Source organism: Girardinichthys multiradiatus, chromosome 23 (assembly GCF_021462225.1).
Source record: "Girardinichthys multiradiatus isolate DD_20200921_A chromosome 23, DD_fGirMul_XY1, whole genome shotgun sequence".
NCBI lineage: Eukaryota > Metazoa > Chordata > Actinopteri > Cyprinodontiformes > Goodeidae > Girardinichthys > Girardinichthys multiradiatus.
This window is the reverse complement of record NC_061815.1, coordinates 48,327,823-48,337,673: the sequence shown is the minus strand read 5'-3', so window position 1 is coordinate 48,337,673 and position 9,851 is coordinate 48,327,823. Positions and strand designations below refer to the sequence as shown.

The 9,851-nt window shown below is 37.4% G+C and overlaps 1 long non-coding RNA gene across 1 annotated transcript; it reads right to left on the bottom strand.

The window, feature by feature from the left end:
• Positions 1-3,107: 3,107 nt before the first annotated feature.
• Positions 3,108-4,571, bottom strand: LOC124859841. The gene is made up of 3 exons (XR_007036206.1): positions 4,433-4,571; positions 4,267-4,352; positions 3,108-4,115 (listed from the first exon to the last, which is right to left on the bottom strand). It is a non-coding gene; the product is annotated as an uncharacterized LOC124859841 (long non-coding RNA).
• Positions 4,572-9,851: the final 5,280 nt, after the last annotated feature.

The following is a 9,851-nucleotide window of genomic DNA, read 5'->3' as shown; positions in this document are numbered from 1 at the left end:
GCTGGAGGAGGACCCGTATCTATGTTGCTACCAAAGACAATGAGCAGGATCTTGAGGTAAGAAAATTCCCAAAGCGAGCTGTTAAGGAACTGGAGCCTAAAGGTCACCATAACAACCATTAAACTGGTTGTTTGAGGGTGATACTAAGAAAAGCATTTTCCATCCTACTACCATAAATGTATAGAGGTGGAGTCTGCTAAACTCTTTTGAAACCTTAACTGGAACTGTGTGGTTTGGTCGGGTGAGACTCAGTTTGAATCTTTTAGTAACAAACATTCCAGGTGGGTCTGAAGTGAAACAAAGGATGAATATGTGGAAAAGTACCTCATGCCCACTTTACAATACAGTAGATGATCTGTGATTCTGTGATGATCTGTGATGCCTGTTTCTCCTCCAAATGTGCTGGGAACTTTGCTAGAGGGCATCTGCATGAATTCAACAAAATACATAAAAGAAACTGATGCCAGAAAACTGAAAATGGGTCATGATTGGGTTGTTCAGCATAACAACAAAACATATTACGGCCAAATCAGCACAGAAATGCTTCACCAGATGCAAAATCCACCTTCTCTCATGACTATCTCACTACCCAGACCCACATCCTGAAGAAAACCTGTAGGATGAGCAGAAGAAACGAGCGCATCAGAGAGTACCCAGAACTCTGGATCATTTAAAGAGATGGTCTATGGTCATGGTCTGATTAAGAGGAATGATCTAAAGAGGAATCAGCCTTTTCAAATGTTATTTCAGAAGACAAAGTACTGTTCTCTGGTCAAAAGAGGGCTATAGAAATTATTAACAGCAGGGGTACCTATAATTATGACAACATTGTGTTGTTTTTTCCTGTTGAATTACAGGAATATTTTTTTTTTTATGTGAGATTATGCAAAAACATTAAATTAAAATGATATTAAAATGACTTCATACCAACAAATTTGTCCATCTGGTACTTTAAAGTTGTTCTATACAAAATATAAAGAAAATACCTTAATAAGATAAATGCTTTGAGAGAAGCCAGGAGATCAAAAACTAAATAATTAACAGAAGCAGAAAAAACTGTTTTCTAAATTACCTGCAATCCCACCACCAGTTGTTTTTATTTTAATAAATTGTTTGTATCTTCCTTATTCAGCTAATTTAAGTTTCAGTTTACCCTGGCTCTGATCTTTTACTCTTGTTTTGTGTATTTTATGGATTTGCAGCAATTTGTTTATCATTTTAGAATGTAATGCAGTGCAGTTCTTATGGTGTTTACTTAATACAAATAGTTACCAACATAGTCATCAGCATCATCGCTGTTTTAATATACTGTGTTAATAAGTTTTGATTTTGCTTGTAAAACTGGATGTGTTGTACTCACTTCTATGCAAAAATAAAAAATCTTACCTACTTCCTGATTGATTTATAATAAAAGAGATTAGAAAAACAAATAAAGACTGATCCGAACAAGGCCCAACCCTGCTCAAAAATCAGACAAACTAAAATGTTACTGTATGTCGGCACATCTTCACTGACTCAAGAGCTAAGACTCTAATTACCTTGAAATAACAAATATTGGGGGGATCCTGAACTTTCATTTATATTGATCTTAATTATTTCTGCCCTCAAAGGTTCAACAGACGCAAAGTAAAAACAGTTTCTACATCCCCTCCCCTCCTCCTTCCTCTGAAAGAGATTTTACTCTCTGGTGTGGAGATGCTTAAATAAGAAGAGAGGAAGAGAGTGAGCGAGACAGAGCGAGAGAGAGAGAAGAGGAAAAATAGCCCGGGGCACCTGGCAGAGGATTTGACCTGTTCCCTTGCAGCCAGAAGCTGGGAGGAAGAAAAACGCTCTTTTTCCCACACTAGCCATATTTAGGGCTTATAGACCAGAATGTACAGAGGTGCCGCTATAGGTTGAAGCCTTCATCTCTCTCTCCCAATATGAAGGTGCGTGCAGTGTGGAACAATCTGGACATTGTACTGACCCACCCCGTCTGCTCTTGGCTTAGGGGTCTAAAATAAGATAAATAATAATAAAGGGTTTCCACGTTTATCAAGTCCCAGGGCCTGCTGCACTACATTCATTTACTTTCAGCCTTACACCATCACAGCCAGTCACGCAATGGTGTTTTAAGCCCCTTGATGATGTCTTAAGCTGGATATATAATACGCCATAACAGATGAAAGTAACTTCATATGAAAACTTTTACACTGCCTCTGGGTTGAGTTTAGCTCTGTATTATGAAGAGTGTTCAGCTCACACACACACACGAATAACTTATGCAATTAAAAAAAAAAACATGAATTTGACCTTCTGCTACCAGTCTGGAACCTTAAATACCTAATTATGAATAATTCGCCTTTTATTTTACAATATAAATGCAAATACCTATTTCTTCTACTGAGGTCAAATAACATTTGCCACAGAAATAAATGAATAAATATCATTTTCATGTCAATCACACAGCTATTTGACAATAAGTCATGTTTTCCACAATGGTTTTGGTTCCACATCATAATGCTGTAATTCTGCTGCATAGCACTGCACAATAACCATATTTCATATTTCTGAGAACGGAACAGACAGAATCGCTGACAGTGAATTTTTCCTGCTCTGTATTTTCACGGAGGAGTTGTGCCCGATGATGGTTATGATAATTTGATCTGAGAAGACACAGAGATTTGAACTAGCAGAAAGGAGGATGCAAATCCCTCAGTAAATCCCTACACTATATAGCCCCCAGCCTGCTGGGAGAGTTTAATATCTACTGGATTGATTAAACTGAAAAGGTGAAACCAGTGTTGTAATAATAAGAGGGAGGACTGTGCAACAGGGGTTGGACAGCGGGCTAATAGCTTGCACTGTAACTTTGACCTCCAGCCTGCATCATCAATCCAGAATGCAAATTTGCTCAACATTTTGCATTTGTCATATTTTTATTTGACTCTCTGCCAGTCAAAATGATATGTTGTTAAATCAAATGCAGTCAAAGCTGGCAGTCAGCATGATATCAAATCCAAATTTATTGAAAGAGTCTTAACAGAGCTGTTAAAAAGACATACAATTAAAAAGTTTACTATAAACTTGCATATTTTCACATTTTATGAATAACCACCATAGGAGGAAACACATCACACTTTATTTTGTACTTCATCAGACTCAATTTACTTTAAAATAACAAATAATGTTTGTTACTAATAAAATTCCTTTGAGGGAATTTCCGTGTTTTGAATGTAACCCCAATGCATTCCTCAGTAACCTCTGGGATTCAGCATTTAGCTTCACTAAAGTTACAGAAAGTTTTGCAACAATTATTTTCTTAAATCAACATAAAGGTCAAAATATGTCAAAGACTAACGCTTTTATTTCTGACCTTTTCTCAAATGTTCTGCAATATGGTTCCTGCTGTTTGAAACAGACTTTTACACATTTTAAAATTTCACTTGAACAGATGAAACCAGATATTTACATACCCTCCCTAAAACAAAACATAACCTTTTTTCTCACTGTCTGACATTATATAAGAATTAATGTTTCATGTTTTAAGTCAGTCGGCATCTGAAAACCTATTTCTGTTTGCTGAGTAACTGAATATTGAGAGAAAGATTTTTTGTGTATTTTCTGACTTTTTAAATTCAGAAGTTTGCATAAAATAACATTCCAATAGCTTTAAACCATACAGGTAGAGCCCAGCCTTTTAAGGTTCTGATTAACTGAAGGCACACCCGTAGATCTATTTTAAGGCAACACCTCGAACACTCTGCTTCCTTGTGATATAATTGAAAAGGAAAATCTCACAATATATCAGGAGGAGTATTTCGGACCTCCACAAGTCTGATTCATCCTTGAGTGTAATGTCAAGATCCATGAAGGTTATATGTTCATCCGTTCAATCAATTAATCACCAGTGGAAACAGCATGAGAATGTCGAGCCATCATAGCAGTCAGGAAGGAGATGCCAGTTATCACAGATAAGCGGGTTCTGTTGTGAAATGTGCAAATCAACCCCAGAACCAAAGCTAAAGACCTTGTGAAGATGCTGATAGAAGCTGGATGATGAGGTGGCAACATCATGTTCGGGGGACGTTTTGCTGCAGGAGGGGCTGGTGCACTTCACAAATTCTTAATCTTATCTGATCAAAAACAGGAAAAGTAAATGTCAGACCAAGAGGAAATAAGTTTTATGTATTTTGTATATTGTATATAAGTGTCCATTCGCAAATGTATATTGAGATTTATAGTTACCATATATTTGTCATAATATGATTTAATTTCCTGACCCACCTGCAGAACATCTCAGACAAAGAGACCAAGATAGTTTTCTTTTAGACTCGGGGACGCTGGAAACAAAGAGCTGGAACTGGAAGGTTCTGTGAAGGAGAGGCTCAGTTAGACATGTGCTTCCAATGGAGATTAATTAATGGTGCAGTGAGATGAGGAAGGCTCTTACGTTTCTGGGTACAGGGAATTCACTCCGAGGTGGGTTTGCGGTTCCGGGGTTAATCGGGTGGTGGTCAGTTCGTTAGGATCCCTTTGGGAAGTCTGCTGGCTGGTGGGAGAGGAGACAGGCAGAGGCTTGAAGCGACGAGGTTCCCCAGGAGATGACTTGAGGAGGGATTTCCAGAAGTAAAGCGATCTTCAGAGAGCTGCAGGTAAATCCGGGATGAGGGCGGTTTCGAGAACCTGGAGATTGACAGCAACAGAAGGAGGCGTTAGACAGGTTGAATTCAAAGTCTTGCAAAGCTAGAGTCTTTAACATTTACTAGGAACACAGAGGGCTAGAGGTTACCAACTATGTGGACCATCAGGCAAAGAATGTTCATCCAGCAGCTTCTCTTAAATGCTGCAGCAGAGCTCCTCTTGAATGACAGGGAGATTCACACCACACAGTATCACACAAAACAATAAATAAGTAAGCTTTTTCAAATTTAAACATTTATAAACAATCCAACCTGACCCTTTGTTATAAAATTATGTTTTTCCTTATTTTTATGCAAACATCATATTTACACACTTAATAAATTAGCTTAATTATCAACCCGCAATTAAAATGCTTTCTTTTAAAAAATTGGAACTCCTTTTACATCGTCATATGTTTTGTGAGAAAACAATTTAAAATCTAAATCTTCGTATATGCGGGCTGTGTTTTTCCACATAATCCAGTTTCTCCCACACATTAAACCCTGCATATTTTGCTACATGGCACTCCAAAATTGATCTTTTCAATAAATTATTGTTATGTGATGTTATGAGAGAAGCCAGTTTGTTCTGTTTTGATTGTAATCTTGTTTCCAATTGTCCTAAAACATGTGAACTTGGTGCCCTGTGCAGTGCAGACCCATGAAATTTTTCTATAATAAGCTTTAGGTCTGAAGAACAATCCCCTGACCTTAAAACAAAGAAAGTCAAAATTCGCCTGATCATTTATCATCATCAGTTCCTGCTGGGAGAGATTAAATACAAGATTAAATACAACCCAACATCACCACCATTTTTTATTTTTTTACTATACCCATTTTTAATTAATGTGCTTAGATGAAGCTTTTACTAGTAGCTCTGTGGTGCTCCTTATTTGAGATTTTATATGTATTCACTTTTCAAAAGTTGAACTTTAAACCATTGCAAAATATTCATTAAGATTTCACATTTCGTATTTTATTGGGATTTTATGTCACAGAGACAACCCAACACAAATTAGGTCATAATTATTTAGCGGAAGGAAAATCATACAACGGTTTTAATATATTCATTTAAAAAAAAGATCAAAAAAGTTTGCCGTGTTTTTGTTTTCAACCCCTTGGACCAATACTTTGTAGAACCACATTTTGCTTCAATTACAACTATGAGTCTGCAATGTCTCTATACCAGCTTTGTGAAGCTAGAGCCTAAAATCTTCAGCCAAAATATCCTCAATGTCAGATGATTCTTGGATGGCAACATCAAGGCAAGAGTCATGTATGTAACATTTCTCAAAGTTAGACAAATGTATCACAAGCTTTTCACTAATGTTCTTTGACAAACCTCTGATACCTTTACAGAACAGCTGGATTTATACTGGGAATGAATTACACAAAGGGGAAATCTATCTGCTATTTAGGTGACTTCTAATTGGTTGCACTGCAACTTTTTAGGGGTATCAGATTAAAAGGGGTCTGCCCAATTTTCAAATATTTTCTGAAAATTTGGTACATCCTGTTTCCTTTGATCTTTGAGTTGACTTGATTTTCCTGGGAATTTTATCTCAAACTTTTAGTGTTCTCAGTAAACAGTGGTTAACCTCATATAGGGGTCACTTGCAGGTCATTGCTCTCCCTTCCCATTGAGGAAACCATGATTTTTGTTAAAGTCTGCCGCTGTCACATTTACACACATACCCCCTCAAGCAGACTTGCATGTTCACCTGAGACACAAGATAAAAATAATCTTTTGTATGATCCTGCTCACCAGTGTCCAAGCACAAAAGAAAGCAACTTGCAGGGTAAATGTAATGATTCATTCGTTCTCCATACACAATAATTCTGCCCGAACCCCTTTAGTCTCTGCTGGCTAAATCCACTGTTAGAGATAGAGGCTGGGTTTGATCCCCAGCAGGATCTCAGTTTATCTCTCTTGCAAATCTTGCCAGATGACAGGGTTAGCATTTGTGGAATATGGCTGCCCGTTTTGCCGTTAAGATCTGTGTTTCTGCTGCTTTAATATATTGGAGCAGCCAATCTTTCTGTCAAATTGATATTGTTCCTTTTGCATTTTATGTTTTTCCAAATACAGATGACATCAGATTTTTACAAACAAGGTATAAAAAAAAAACATGTTTCTCACTCTCTGATATTAAAACCAGACAAAATGTTAGTTTCATCAGGCCATAGAACATGTCGATCAGGTCCTTGTTCCTCAGCATATTTGACAACTCTAATTTGTCTTTTTATGTGGCTTTTGTGTCTGTGTCCCAGAGATGAACACTTTGGTTGTAAAATGTGTGATCCAACCCCATCACAAAAGCAAAAGAACATATGAATTTTTAAAAGCTTGTGAAAGTGTCTTACTATCCATAATGAAACCGGTCGTGGTCCAACACAGGCAGAAAAGACACTCAGCGAGGAAGAATACATTCCTCCAAAAGCAATATAAAAGACCAGATTACAGTTTATAAATGCACAAAAGGAAAAAGACTATAATTTTTGACGACCTGTCCTGTGGTGCAATAAAACTAAAAGGGAAGTGTTTGGCCAAAATAACCAACTTTACAGGGAGAAGCTTGCAGGCCTGAGAACAGCATCCTAACTTTAAGGTATGGGGATGGCAGCATCATGCTGTGGATGTGTTTGGCTGCTATAGTTACCAGTGTGTTTCACAAAATGGATGGCACTGATGGCAGCATAATATGAAAATATTGAAGTAACATCTGTAGACATGTGTCATGATTGAAAACTCAGACACAAACGGGTCTTCCAAATGGAAAGTGACCCATAGCACACGACTACATTAGTTGCCAAGTGGCCTAAAAATAAAAAAGTAAATCTTTTGCAGCCTTGATCCTAATCCGATAAAAAGAAAATGTTGAAAAGGTGTGTTTGACCAAGGCAACTTAAAAACCTAAGCCATTTACATAGGTTCTGTCATGAAATGTATGTAAATTTCTGAATTTGAAGAAAGTTAAAAACAAATTTCCAAAAAATCTTCTCTCCTATTATTATAGCATTTGGCAAATAGAAATAAATTTTGGTGATTACATTTTTTTTTTATGTGATTTATACAGAACCAGCAATAATAAAATAAAAAGTAATTACTATAAGCTCTGATTGTATTGTTGTACTGACTTTAGTTTAGAACAATTAGAAGTTTTACGTTTTAATTTTGGTGAAATCAAAAGTGGAAGAAAAATCTGAACAAAAAGTACATATATTATTTCTGCATTTTAAGACAGCTTGCATAGTATTCCCTGCGCTACAGCAGTTGAGTTGATTCCGTGTAGAGACGCACACGTCTGTCTCATGTCATGTCATCAGCACTGGGCGACCAGCTGCTGTTGCTGTTCGCTCATTAAACATTTGGAGAGTCAATATGAATTCCATCAAGCTCCCTTCCTCAGGGTAAACACAGGGAAATACAGTGTGTAAACATGCCCAACTCATCTTTCACCCCTGCAGAAAATAGAGCCATCTTCGCATCTAACTGTATTAATAATCGGCGCGGTGGTGGAGGAGTTCCAGGAGCAAACCTCCAGGAGCAAACCAAAGTCTGTCACCTCCGGCAGATGAGGAGGTTTGTAGCTCTTCACGGCTCGTCATGCAGACAGTCACAGATCTTCGGTAAATGTCAATGTGACATGAAATCTGCACAGGAGAGTCCTGATGCTGGAGTTCTAACACATGAACTATTTTATGACCTTTAATTATTCAGGAAAACTCTGATCATTGCTGTTCAGATTCAGATGGTTTTTTTCCCAAGACACTTTTATGTAGAGTTTTAGCCAAACAGTTTTAGTGCTCCTCATGGATAGGTTGAAAAATTTCAGTGGGTAAGCCAAAGAATGTGTTTTCCAATAATTAAAATCCAATTTGTAGTACAAGTGGGTCCTTTTAATTCAAGTAGCAGCTCATGAAAATACAGAGCACAAAAACTAAACAAGAAAATGAAACTAAAACACAGGTCAAAGCTAACCACAGTACAAGCAGAAACTATGAGCACACATAAAACGTACAAACAGCAACAGCCAAGTCAAAACTATCAAAAACACTTAGCAAAGAGGTGAGCTGCTCATATAAAGACGCAGCCTCGCTCTCCTGTGACGAAGGGCCTTTAAATAAGAAGGCCTCTTCAGGGATTGGTTGAGCCAACAGTGGAATTATCCAATCACTTCTGCCAGAGGGTTTAAACAGGAAGTGTCAACCAGGATCACCTGCAACTAAACAAAATTTAAAAAAAAGAGGCCGTAACAGTTATTTTACCTAGCCATCACATTGAGTAATGGACTACTAAATGGCGGAGAGGAACGTCAATGGCACTGGTGTCAAAGTCCAGTCCTCGAGGGCCGGCACCCTGCAACTTTTAGATGTGTCTCTCTGTCAACACACCTGAATAACATTATGTCATTAACATGACTGTAGAACATGAGAGCATGAGGAGGTAATTCAGTCCTTTGATTGTGGTGTGTTAAACTTGGGAGAATCAAAATGTTGCAGGACACTGGCCCTCGGGGACTGGAGTTTGACACCCCTGGTCTATAGACTCTCACAAGATAGCAATGAGTCGTAATTACATTTTTCACTTTGCTGGCATCAGCATTAGTGGTTGTTGTTAACAAAGGAAAGTAGCTTATTTACGGACCCTTTTAATTTCACATATGCTTACAATACCATTAACACTAATTCTTTGTTTGTCTGTGCAAACTTGGCAATAAAGCTGAGTCTGATTCTGATACAAAGATTAAGATGTATATGAGCGCTGACAGCGCATCATAGATACCGATTTCGGAACAAATGAAACGAGCTCTGTTGTAAACAAAGCTATGTACCGTGTGGTATTAGCACAGCTATTAGCTTGATTCAACATTTGGCATGTTTTTAAATAATATTAAAACCTAATTTTAGCAGGATAGTTCAAGGTAAAACACAGATAAAATGGAGCAAACTCACATTACTGGACCATCAGTGTTTAAAACATTAAAGTGAAAATAAATGTTGTATCAACCTTCAAAACAACACAATACAAATGGCTAGCCTCAAGGCTTATAGGCCTGTTTGCATTAGCTTCATCATATAGCAGTTTTACCACCACAAACAAAACAAAACACCATGAAATACATTATATTTAGTTTAGGATTTTTCATCCTAAACTAATTTTCTCTGCCCAAACACCACCTACAGTAA